Below are 13,248 nucleotides of genomic sequence, written 5' to 3'. Positions count from 1 at the left end.
TTTACTTCTGTTTCACAGAGGTTCTACGTACCAAACATATAATTATGTTGGACGTCTTTCCTTTGTCGGTTTAAGAGTGAGTGAACGTGGATTTGTTGTATGTTTTTTCTGTGGGAAAGGAATCACCAGCAGGTCAATTGGTGAACTAAGGTATGGATATATTATGCATGAGAAGGGTTTAGAGCCACCCTATATTATGTTTAATTTTATTTGATCATATATAAGTATTTTATTTTGTATTTCGAAGAACATCAAAGTCCACACATCCCGTGATGGGTAAAAAAAGCAAACTCCAAAGTGCCTTAAATTAAAGGAAAATGACAGCATTACAGACATGGAGTTACAGATATACCCAACGCGTTTCGGCGCGCAAGTAACATGTCCAAGGTGACCAAGGTACAACTACTAGATGCCTATCTTACCATTTTGTTATATTCAGGACTCAATATCTTGAGAGCTAGAGTGGCTCTAGAAGGCATGCAACACACCACAAAAACTCAACACTTTAAAGTATTTTTCCCACAACACAGAATAACAGAACATAATTTGACACAATGTGCTTACGCTTCGCTCAAACTCAAGAGGTGCACAACTTCGCAGATGTCTGCATGCTGCTCGTTAATGCTGTAGGGTTCTTTCTGTGCTGTATTTCTGCATTTGCCATGGATTTTCTACCTAACGGGGCGGCTCCTCCATTAGGGCGGAGGAGCGTCGCCCCACTGCTTTTTCACAGTCCGAGAAGCAGAAACATAAAATGGGATTTTAAATACCATTGTATGATTCTGCTTTTCACGCTGTGAGAAAGCAGAACGGCATGCCTGGTTGGGGGCAGGTGAGTCAGGCTAGGGGTGGCTTGCCCAATGCTGTGGGCCCTGACAGTTTGGTCGGCCCTCTGGGGCCGACTAAACCAGTCATGCACACTCTCCATTTTCTCTATGTAGGCAGCATGCAGCCTACATTTAGAAAAAGGCCTCCCTACAGGCGCCCGGCTGGATGCTGTCCACACAAATCACAACGCTGCCATTGCACCGTTGTGATTGGCTTAGGGGAGGGGGGGAGGATGCCTGCTTCCTGTTCTCCTGAAGCAGCAGGAAAACGCGGGACCAAGCTAGGAGAGGAGGTGGCGCCGGACCTGGTGAGGTACTTTTTTTTCATTTTTAAATTAATTCCATCCCCCACCCCCTCGTGAACCCCGCGCAACGCCGCCCCCCCCACGTGCGCAAGTCATGCGAGCCGCGACTGCTACCTAACAAGGTTCTTGCATTTGATCATTTTCACAATAGGATCCCTGCCCTGTATTAATGTCCCTAGAAGCGTCCTGCATGGGGTTTACTTCCCTACAACACTCTTGCATATGATTGCTTTCACTATAAGTCTCCTGCGTGGTTTTGCTTTCCCTAGAAGGGTCAAAAGGTCATGCATGAGACTGATTCCATAATAATGCTCTTACTTACGATTAATGTCACTAAATGGATTGGCTTCCCTACAAGGAACCTACATGGGATTGGTGTCACTATAAGTCTCCTGCATGGTATTGGTTTCCCTACACGGGTCCTGCGTGGGATTGATGAGTTTCCTACACGGGTCCTGCGTGGGATTGATGTCACTATAAGGCTCCTGCATAGTAATTTTGTCCCTACAAGGGTCCTGCGGGGGATTGATGATGTCACTATAAGTCTCTTGCATGGCACTGATTGCCCAACATGGGTCCTGCATCGGATTGATGTCACAATAAGTCTCATGCGTGGAATTGATTTACCTACAAGAATTCTGCAAGGGATTGATTTTACTATAAGGCTCTTACTTTTGATTGATGTCACTAAGTCTCCTGCATGGGATTGATGTCACTATAAGGCTCCTGCTTTCGATGGATTTCCATTCAAAGGTCCAGCATGGGATTGACTTCCCTACAAGGATCTGGCATGGGATTGATTCCCCTACACAGGTCCTGCATTGGATTGATTTCCCTACAAAGGCGCTGCATGGGGTTGATTTTACTATAACCCTCCTGCTTTGGATTGATTTCCCTACGAGGGTCCTACATGGAACTGTTTTCCCTCCAGGGCCCTGCATGGGATTGATTTCAATATAAGTCTCTTGCTTTGGGTGGATTACCCTTCAAGGACCCTGCATGGGACTGAATTATCTATAAGGCTCCAGCCATGGCATTGACTTGATTCAGAAACTTTACTGCCCTGATATTCCCATAATCTTGTTGTGGTGACAAAACGGCATCAAAGACAGAATAAAGAAGGAAATTGTTCAGCAAGATAAACAGGCTTTGAGGGCCTCAAAGGATGTACAGAAGGTAAAGAGTCATTCAGCTCCAAAGTTTGGATGAACATGGAAAAGGCACTCTCCCATGGGAGAAACTTAACATTTGGGGATACTCTTTATGAGTTAGAACAATAATAAAGAATGAATTAATATAACAAAAAGCGAGGTCTTGTGTGAGAAAAACAGTGGTGAGCAATGAAAAGTGCTTTCAATCATTATGCTGAGTAACTGGAAACCATATAGTTCCCTGAATGGCTCTCAAATGTGATGGAAGTTTGGAGGCCACATACCAGCGTCATAATAAATTGTGTATTCTTTGAAGCTTGTTGGGGAAGTGGCCAGATTTCATAAATAAAAATCATTGCCGTCATCTCATCTCATAGAAATAAAAGCATTGACCAGATGTTGCTCTGGAGGAATAAAAGGGAATATTTTCTTTCAAAGAAGTAGACAGTAAGACCAGGAAGTCACAACAGAATTGATTTGAGTGGAGACAGAAAGACCTTGAGCCAGGTTCGCGCCCACATTTTTCACCAATTCCAAGAGGGACCGAGGATTTTGCACTTCCAGAAGCTTAATAGATGAAAGCCCATGTGCCTCACCGCTCCTCACCGGCAGGACTTCTGGTTCATCAGTCTTTCCAGTGTACGGATGCTGATTCTCAATGTTTGAGTAGATGTTCCCTAAAAGAAGGTGCGATGCATTTGGATCACTGATCAAGGCATGGGACAGTCTCGGGATCGTCTGCATAGAAGAAGCACCTACATTCGAAAAGAGTCATAACAACTACAAGGAGCTGACCAAAGGCATTAAATACAAAGGGGAAATAGATAATTTCCCACTGTTTATAGGGGAAAAGATGAAGTGAGAATGCCTGAGTGGTTACTCAAAAAGAACTGAGGACCTGATTTAGAGGTGGCGAATGGGCTACTCTATAACAAACATAAGAGAAGTGTGGCTCACTGGTTAGAGCAGGCAGACCCTGAAGCAGAGGTCAGACCCGGGACCAGGGTTCAATTCCCGACGCGGCAGGGTCTTGAGCTCAAATGTCCACGGACTCGATAATTCTCGCTTCGGTGCCTGACCTAATCATGGGTTCACACTCTGCAACTCTGGGCATTAAGCTTGCTTAATCTCCACAACGGCCCCCTGCGGCGGGATGCCTGGCTTTCACCTTGGGGATGCCCTGTAGGGGCTATCTCACAGGGAAAAGCCAGGACGGGTTCCCAAGGCAAGCGCTTAGAGACCCCTGGGTGATAAGCGCTATATAAATCCAATATACAATACAATACAATACAATAAGGGATAACCCATCCTCCGGATTGCAAGTCCATTCTATCCAATGGCATAGTTTATCAGCCACACTTGTCATTGAGTCACCTGTCTGACAAACTCTAAATCAGGCCCTGAGTCCTGTAGTTCCAGTTCCTGAGTTCTCAGGACACGAAATATCCGGCCAAACAAGATGGCAAGATCTGTCTTGGGGAATGCCGCAAAAGGGTGGTTGTCCCTCCCCCACTGATCTGCATAAAGATCACGGTGACTCTTGCTGTTGTCATGTCCTATCTCGGCTGCTATAATGGTAGTTGTGTTGGGCGTTGAGACAATTTCACAAAGTACAGTATGCATAGGATATTCTGCCTGTCTGAAACTTTTGATTAAAAGGCCAGGTTCGAGACATGTGTCAAAATCGTAAATATAAATCGTAAATCATACGTTCTTATATAGCGCCTTTTCACCATAAGGTCTCAAGGCGCTTGGTTTGGGAACCCGTCCTGGCTTTCCCTGTGAGATAACCCCTACTGGGCATCCCCAAGGTGAAGACCAGGCATCCCATCGCGGTGGGGCCGTAGTGGAGATTAAGCAAGCTATTGCCCTGAGTTGCAGAGTGTGAACCCGTGATTCGAGTAGGCACCAAGGCGAGAATTATCGAGTCCGTGGACATTTTGAGCTCAAGACCCTGCCGCGTCGGGGATTGAACCCTGGTCCCAGGTCTGACCTCTGCATCATGGACTGCCTCCTCTAACCGGTGAGCCACACTTCTCTAGGGTCCCCGTAGGAGCTGAGGGTCCCCGTCGGAGCTGAGGAGCACCAGAGCATTACATAATTTACATATGTACCCTCGATGGTGGGCTGTTATCAGCCTCTAGAGAAAGAAATTCTGAGTAGGCTGCCATTGATTTAAACCTATGGCAACGGGGCCAAATGCAGAACTGTGCTGGGAATGCATCAGTCCACTGTGGAAGGGGCCAATGGTTGGGGGATACATACTATACCACCCATGCTCTTCCATTTACAACTTCCATCTGTTGTCTCCACCCAGGAAACGCAACCATCTGAACTTCAGACGGTTAAAGTCTCCTCTGTTGTGTTCCTTCGACAGAGCTATGATCACAAAGTTCCTCCCTGCACTTTCCTACCTCCCGCCGCCCTCTCTGTCAGTGCTCAGTACTGGGTATCTGTGCAAACAACATAGCACAAGATAACACAGAGCACCGGGAACTGACGTCAGTGGCAGCAGAGCACACTTCCTGTGACCTCCAGTCAAACCAAAATCAGCCCTGGCAACAATGTTCAAACAGCCCCACAGCAGCAGGCCGCGGCTAGAATGGCGCCAAGGCGCACGGTTAAGCGGTGGCAGTCTGTTCAGCCCTGAAAGCAACCCCCGACCTTGCATCCACCGGGAAAATGTCGGCTGGGCAGAAGGAGCAGTCAGCCCGTCTAACAGAGAGCTTCAAAGACGCTCAGCTGGATGAGTTGAGGTTGCATGCCACCACTCTACACACACTTCTAATCAGGGCCGGACTGGCCATAGCGGGCACCAGGCAATCACCCCCGGTGCGCCGCACGGGTTGGGCCGGTTTGGGGCCCCAGGGGGCCGTTTTTGTTACAGGGCCGTTTTTGCAGCATAGCTGCAAAATCGTCCCTGCAACAAAAACGGCCGAAAACCGGCCCTGGCAGAGTGCTCGGCGGCACCCACAACCCCCTGGGGAAGAAGAGGGGGAGGCCGGTCGAGCACTTTGCCAGGGCCGGTTTTGGTTCCCAGTCCGGCCCTGCTTCTAATTGTCTTTCAAGCTCCAGGTCTATCATTATGAGTGCTTCTCCCTACCTCATCCATGTTTCTTATTCCCTCGCCTCTGCTATCCCATCCCTGTTTCTTCTCCCCCCCCGCCATCCCATCCCTGTTTCGTCTCCCCCCGCCCTCCCATCCCTGTTTCTTCTCCCCCCGCCCTCCCATCCCTGTTTCTTCTCCCCCCCGCCCTCCCATCACTGTTTCTTCTCTCCCCACCCTCCCATCTCTGTTTCTTCCCCCCGCGCCCTCCCATCCCTGTTTCTTCTCCCCCCGCCCTCCCATCCCTGTTTCTTCTCCCCCCCGCCCTCCCATCACTGTTTCTTCTCTCCCCACCCTCCCATCTCTGTTTCTTCCCCCCGCGCCCTCCCATCCCTGTTTCTTCTCCCCGCGCCCTCCCATCCCTGTTTCTTCTCCCCCCGCCCTCCCATCCCTGTTTCTTCTCCCCCCGCCCTCCCATCACTGTTTCTTCTCCCCCCCGCCCTCCCATCACTGTTTCTTCTCCCCCCCGCCCTCCCATCCCTGTTTCTTCTCCCCGCGCCCTCCCATCCCTGTTTCTTCTCCCCCCGCCCTCCCATCCCTGTTTCTTCTCCCCCCGCCCTCCCATCACTGTTTCTTCTCCCCCCCACCCTCCCATCACTGTTTCTTCTCCCCCCCGCCCTCCCATCCCTGTTTCTTCTCCCCCCGCCCTCCCATCCCTGTTTCTTCTCCCCCCCGCCCTCCCATCACTGTTTCTTCTCCCCCCCGCCCTCCCATCCCTGTTTCTTCTCCCCCCGCCCTCCCATCACTGTTTCTTCTCCCCCCCGCCCTCCCATCCCTGTTTCTTCTCCCCCCGCCCTCCCATCACTGTTTCTTCTCCCCCCCGCCCTCCCATCACTGTTTCTTCTCCCCCCCGCCCTCCCATCCCTGTTTCTTCTCCCCGCGCCCTCCCATCCCTGTTTCTTCTCCCCCCGCCCTCCCATCCCTGTTTCTTCTCCCCCCGCCCTCCCACCACTGTTTTCTTCTCCCCCCCACCCTCCCATCACTGTTTCTTCTCCCCCCCGCCCTCCCATCCCTGTTTCTTCTCCCCCCGCCCTCCCATCCCTGTTTCTTCTCCCCCCGCCCTCCCATCACTGTTTCTTCTCCCCCCCGCCCTCCCATCCCTGTTTCTTCTCCCCCCGCCCTCCCATCACTGTTTCTTCTCCCCCCCGCCCTCCCATCCCTGTTTCTTCTCCCCCCGCCCTCCCATCACTGTTTCTTCTCCCCCCCGCCCTCCCATCCCTGTTTCTTCTCCCCCCGCCCTCCCATCACTGTTTCTTCTCCCCCCGCCCTCCCATCCCTGTTTCTTCTCCCCCCCGCCCTCCCATCACTGTTTCTTCTCTCCCCACCCTCCCATCTCTGTTTCTTCCCCCCGCGCCCTCCCATCCCTGTTTCTTCTCCCCCCGCCCTCCCATCCCTGTTTCTTCTCCCCCCGCCCTCCCATCACTGTTTCTTCTCCGCCCCCCCGCCCTCCCATCCCTGTTTCTTCTCCCCCCACCCTCCCATCCCTGTTTCTTCTCTCTCCCAGTCTCTTGTCCCTGTTCCTTCTCAATCTCAGTTTATTCTTCTGACAAAAGGAAAATATGTGCTATGAAGAAACCAGCCGCTACATAGCGCTGATTTTATATCATTCCATTATCTGCCCCCACCCACCTCCTCCATTACTCACCACCATCCCACCACCAGTTACCCACATGCCCCTGATTGCCAAAGCCAATAGCTCACCTATAGGCAAGACCTGTTGGATTTTCCAGCTCTTGTTTAGGTCTGGCTTGACAGAGCAGCTGCCTGGCTGACATATGATTATCACTTCTATGAAGAATACACAGAGTGGGCTTTGGCTCCACCAAGAGGAGTACAGCTTTGTCACTTTGTGTTATTGGCCATTTAGTGTATCCTTACCTTCCAGGAAGTAATTCCATTTCCATGCACGAGGAACTACGTTACATTTCAAAAGTGCACTCAGTCATCACGCTGCCTTTACATTGAATTCTTACGCATTCTAGAAATAAAGCAATATTTTTTGCTACTTTTTCCCCGCAGGCCAACAGGGCAGGCTTTAATATGATAATCAGCATTTGTCCATGCAACGAAAGTAAGCAGCATTTCTGAATGCCTGTGTTTGACATGTGTCAGCACATTAAAACCAAAACCATCGGCTTTGCCAGTTCATGTTTGTCAAGCAAACGATCCCAGCATCGTCCAGATTAGGGAAAGAAGGTACACTCTAGAGTTTCTCTTTTTTGACTTTGGCATTACTGAGTTAGAGCCATGGGTGGTTTGTTGTTGGATTAGCGCTGCTTTTTAGGTTTCGCTGGGGGACGGAGCTGGAAGCTCCGCCTCCAGAGAAATCTCTTGATTTCAGTATAGTGACTCTGGAATACGCCTCCCTGTCCCATTGGCTAGCTCCATAAATGGAGGCTAGCCATTGGAACAGAGAGGCGTCCGTCATGGCCGGACCAGATTCGGGGGCGTTCCCGAGAATCTTTGGCTTTTGGCTACGTCATGATACGTCAGCCAAAAGCCGGGAACGCCCCCGAATCTGGTCCGGCCGGGCCGTGCTTGCTGCTGTCCTGGGCATCGTGAGTGTTTTTCCCCGGCACGTTTCCCGCCTCCCTCCCGCCGTTCGTGTCCTCTCCCGCCCCCCTCCCGCCCCCCTCCCGCCCCCTGTGTCCTCTCCCGCCCCCCTCCCGCCGTCCGTTCCTCTCCCGCCCCCCCCCCCCGTGTCCTCGTAGGTGCTTGTTTTTTGCTTACGAGATTCTCCATAAGCAGAGAAGCAATTTCTCCATAAGCAGAGAAGCAATTTTGAGCGCTGACGGGCTATTTCATATAACAAGGAGGGCACGCAATAATGTGACTTCTGCGTTAAAAAGAGCATGTGACGTAAAATGTAACTTTTAATTTCAACGGACGTAGCTTCATGATAAGTAATAAAATACACATATTTATACAAAACATATTGTTTGCACTCAGTTATTATTAGAATCGGTTACACTATTCTTTTATATTTACATGCATTTCGCAATTATGCCTGAATAAGAGCAGGTATATTCCCCGAAACGACTGTATTGTAAACCTTTCTAAGATGGCCGCTTACATTACGTCCGTCCAAGGTTGCCCATGTCAAGACCTAGTTCTGACATGACGGTGTCGAACTTCTCAACCCTGTTTTGCTTTCTTTAAAGTTTTGGAGCTCGTTTATCCTTGAAATATGGGCGGTTTCGCTGTAGAAGACCCAAGCTCAAGCACCAGAGAGACTATAAGATACATTATCTGATTTTTCTTTCGGCATGCATTCAGGCAACCTGCAGGGCAACTCCGGAACTTCCCTGTAAGACCCGTGGGGTCCTCGAGTTTTCCCTTTCCGCCGGATTCGCCATCTTCCAGGTAACGCGGTGCGAGATGGTGCTCCGCTAATTTTAGTAATTTTACTGAAAACTGCTACATTAGTAAACTGTGCTCGCAGGAAAACTTGAGGGAGATTATCCGACTTCCTGTAGATGGTAGTATTTCTGTGCCTCGCGTGTATTGGGACGCACAACGGTAGGTTCCCGGGGTTTAGAGATGGTCACTTGCTGCCTATCGGGGTTAATCTTAGTTTATACGTGTTGCAGTTAGGATCCGGATCAGTAATAAAGTCAATTTCTACTCCATCACGCCCTTTTTCCTGCTGAACATGTTTCTTGTGTTTTCTAATAGACTTAAGGTCGTGTCTCGTGAACCGGCCAACGCATAGGGAAGCCACCGGACGAATTTGCTGAATGGCTCAGCAAAGACCTGTTTGTGATTATCTCCCGCTTGTCATATTTATGTGTCCGCATTCCTTAAACACTTGTTGTGAAAACGTGGTGTGTAATGGTATTTCTAATTAGTTAAGTCACAATTTCTAGACTACCACTAGCCGTCGGATGGGATATATACCGGTTACTGAATGGTTGTTTTCTTAAAAGTGTGGTCTTATATCTGCAATATTCTAACACCTCCCTTAACAACCCACCGATCATTTCGTAATTCCATCTTTCACCCCCATGGTACCTACTTAGAGATGTTTGATTCCATGGACTCGCGTGCTCCCACAAACTTCCAAGGTGGACGTGTCCTTTTTTTTAAATGCACGCCTCAATATTTAAGGTGAGATTATGCTTCTCTACCTACCTACCTACCCTTTGTTGTCTCTTGAACACCACCGTACATCAGTTGTCTGTTTTAATAATGAATTCACATCTCACCAGCAGGTGGCCAAGGAAAACCCCTATATCTCGTTCTTGTTTCTAACTTTCCAGACTCGCTATAGGCCCTAATGTTCAGTCTGTGTTGGCCCCTTTCTTATAAAAATCACTTTACTTTCTTCATAGTTGTAGGACTCGATTACGTTGACAACATACCCTGAAGAAATGTGTAATAGTATGGCTTGGAAATTCCAGCGTTGTCTTGTTTGTTATATTGTGTCTATGAATAAGCAAGCTTCAACACTACCTTGCCTTTAATCCATGTAATAAATATTATCCCTGCAGTCTCCCCAAGCTAGCACCCTGACTTTCAAAAGATAACTCCCTTAATGAATTCTTTCTATCTCACATTATTGACTTGGCTCTACTCCAGCACAACATATCATTCGATTATTATTATTCGATTATTCGATTATTTTGCTTGGGTATGGTGGGGTGTGAGTTAATTGACAGCATATGTACATCCTTGATAGAATAAATAAAGGGTAGAAGGCTGGTAAAGAGCAAATATTCAGATGTTCCTGTGTGGCGTTTCCAACAGTCCTTTGGTTATTTAATGCCTGTGCAGTAAATGTGTATGCTATTGGAATTAGGTGATATTTGCTGCTGAGGATAATTTTCGATCTTTCCAATCCCCCGAATTAATGGCAAATGTACTTTGTCAGCCGCATGAAAAACAAGCATTTACAATGCAACGGTTTTGCCTTTGGAAAACTTAAAGCTATTGGCAATGTAAATGACAATGCCATTTATTTATCTGTTTTCAAAACCAACACATAAATACAAATGTTGTCATTTACAATGCCAATAGCTCAAACTTTTCCAAAGGCGAAACCGTTGCATTGTAAATGCTTGTTTAGAGATAGTTTCATGTTTGAGGAACTAAAAATGACCCTCTCTCTTTTCTCTAACAGATCAATTCGATCCCTCATCCAGATCTCAGAGTGGAGAGATAGTTTTGCTAATTTATTGGTCTCATTGCGTCATTGACTTTCTCAATTCTTGCACCTAATTATGGACACAGTTTGTTTAATCTGGTTGGTACAATATTTCATCGATGACATTGTTCTGGTGTTCAACACACAGATCAGATGCCTTGCTTTTGAGTTAGTCTGTTTTCTGGCAGGATTAGTGCACAGCTGGTTTCTATTTTAGGAACAGAAAATATTTTGCATGAACTCATGGCATCGACCCTGCTGGGCAGGGAACCATTGGTATCTGATGTAAGCAAAGTCAAATCACTGTCAGAATATTGGAGTACTGAGCGCGCCCGTAAAACCATAACATGGCAGAGTGTGTTAGGATCAGGGACACTTGCATTTGTGCCATTTGCAGCATTCTGGTGGTTTTAATGCACTTGTCACTTAATCCACCATCTTCTGCATAATTTGCAGATTTCAACAAGAAAGTAGTTGAAAAGTTACCAAAAATGTCTCTTAGACTACTGGGTGGCGAGAAACCGTACCTGTGGCCTGTCCTCCCAATGGCGTAGTAAGGAGAGTTGGCGGGGGGAGACTGGACAGCCCCCGGGGCACTAGTTTTGGTGGGAGGCGGCCTCCCCCCAGCTCTTACCTGCCGTCTTTTGCGGCAATCACAAGCACCACTGCCCCCCCCCCCGTTTTCCAATGCGGCCGCAGCAAACGCAGGGACCGCCCCGGGCGGTCTAAGGTCTAGCCACGCCTCAGTGTCCTTCGAATCCCACATGACTCCGATCACTCACAAACTGGGGTTGTTACCAGGCCAACAAAACCCAGGCATCTTGCGATGGAATGAAGGGAATCCACCACGGCGGGGAGAAATTTATAGAGATATGGGTCTAGCAGAAAGAGACACCTCTAGAGAACAACTCCATCTCCAACCACATGATGAAGACAGACTGAACCAAGTGCTACACTGGATGAGGGACAGAGACATCCAAGCTAAAGCCCTAAGGGAGAAGACACTGTTCGAACAGTTATTCAATGATAACATAGAGAACGAAGGACCTCCCTATTATATAGGACACTGAATTAACCATATATGGCACAAACCCACACTATACCTCTGCATAGAACAAGGACTATGGTCAAGAGATATCAGAAGACACCTGGGGACTGGTATGGACCAGGGCGGCAAAATCATCAACACGAAGAAAACACATGTTAACTCCTAACCAGATGGCATCTTACACCCGTTAGACTGCAAGGAATGACCGGTGGATCCGACCTCTGCTGGAGAGGATGTGGGAAAGGAAGGGATATGATACATATGTGGTGGACGTGCCCAACGGCCCATACCCACTGAGAACTTAAGAAGTAGAGGCGATCACAAGGGTGGAACTCCAATGCATGCCCTTATCCTCTTGCTGGGTACCCTAGGGGAAGATCCATATATCCACTGATAACCCTGTCTGGCAAACTCATAACACACGCGCTACTGGCAGCTCGTTTAATGCTAGCACAATTCTGGATACAAGCATTATCCCCCCTCACTCCATGTCTGGTGGTCAGTCTACGCAAATGCACAAACTAACAGCATTATTACACGATAAGCCATACAAATTCGAAAAAGTGTGGCCTCCATTTTGAACTTATATGAAGATCGGAAGAAGATATAGTGTAGGCCCAACAACCAGGCTGCCCATCCTACAAAGTTTGGGAATGGTCAATGGATGGAATGTGCTCAACCCCTGAAACTAACTCCTCAGACGAAGAAACACAAACTACGACCCACTCCCGATCCAATCATAATATGTACTCTGCACGCAGGAAGCCTACCCCCAACCCGGACCAAGACCTAGGGGGCATCAACCACACCTAATGCACCACACATGCCCACAACCGTTTTCAATGAGCTATTTTGATTATGAAAAGAAACTTTATTAATATGCTGCCTATATGTACTACTTGGGTACTACATACTCAAATGATGATGTATCAAATAATCCTGTGGTAATAAATAAAAGTAGCAAAATAAAAGTTGTAAAAAAAAGCTCACATGTGGTATCTGGGAAAGTGGCAGGTGATTTACAAATACTAACTAGTCCAATGTCAATTTGTGATTGTAATTTCTCACTCAGATGTTAAACTGGTATTGCTGATGAGAAATATGTATCCATAAAATAATTAATTTGCATTAGGGTGACAAAATAGTAAAATAATGCTGTTACAGCATGTGCCATATTGTGCAGCATAATTTGCTTTTTCTTTCCACATATTTTACTCAACCCTGCTGCATAATTCGGTTCTCGGTAGCCTCATAATTCCAGTGGCCCTGGATATAACGCTTTCTAAGGTGTTCTGATCTGGCATTACAGTGTTTATCCACTGCCTCATAATGCCGCAATTAAAACATATACAGCCAGATTCATGAAGTCGAAATCGGCTCGCAAAGGGCCAGATTCTGAGAATCTGGCACTTTGCGAGCACTATTTTTGCATTTGAGATTCATCATCCCAAATGCAAAAATCGCAATTCTAAAAATCGCGAATAATTGCATTTAAGGAATCTCAATTTGAGATTCCTTAAATGCAATTCATGAACCATTTTAAAATTGCGAATTCGCAATCTGGGGCCGCTATTTACTGCGAAGTGTAACTATGTGGTAAATAGCGAAAACTTAGAAAAATGCACTTTAGTGCATTTTTCTAAGTTGTATGTTACACACACACATGTC

The 13,248-nt window shown here is 47.6% G+C and overlaps 1 protein-coding gene across 2 annotated transcripts in view; it reads right to left on the bottom strand.

Moving 5' to 3' along the window:
- The window catches only part of LOC147718463 (vascular endothelial growth factor receptor kdr-like), a 537,031-nt gene that overhangs the window by 231,303 nt on the left and 292,480 nt on the right, over positions 1–13,248 (bottom strand). The window lies entirely within an intron of this gene.

Source organism: Lissotriton vulgaris, chromosome 4_1 (assembly GCF_964263255.1).
Source record: "Lissotriton vulgaris chromosome 4_1, aLisVul1.2, whole genome shotgun sequence".
NCBI lineage: Eukaryota > Metazoa > Chordata > Amphibia > Caudata > Salamandridae > Lissotriton > Lissotriton vulgaris.
Note: the sequence above shows the minus strand (reverse complement) of the source record. Positions and strands in the feature narration are given on the sequence as shown.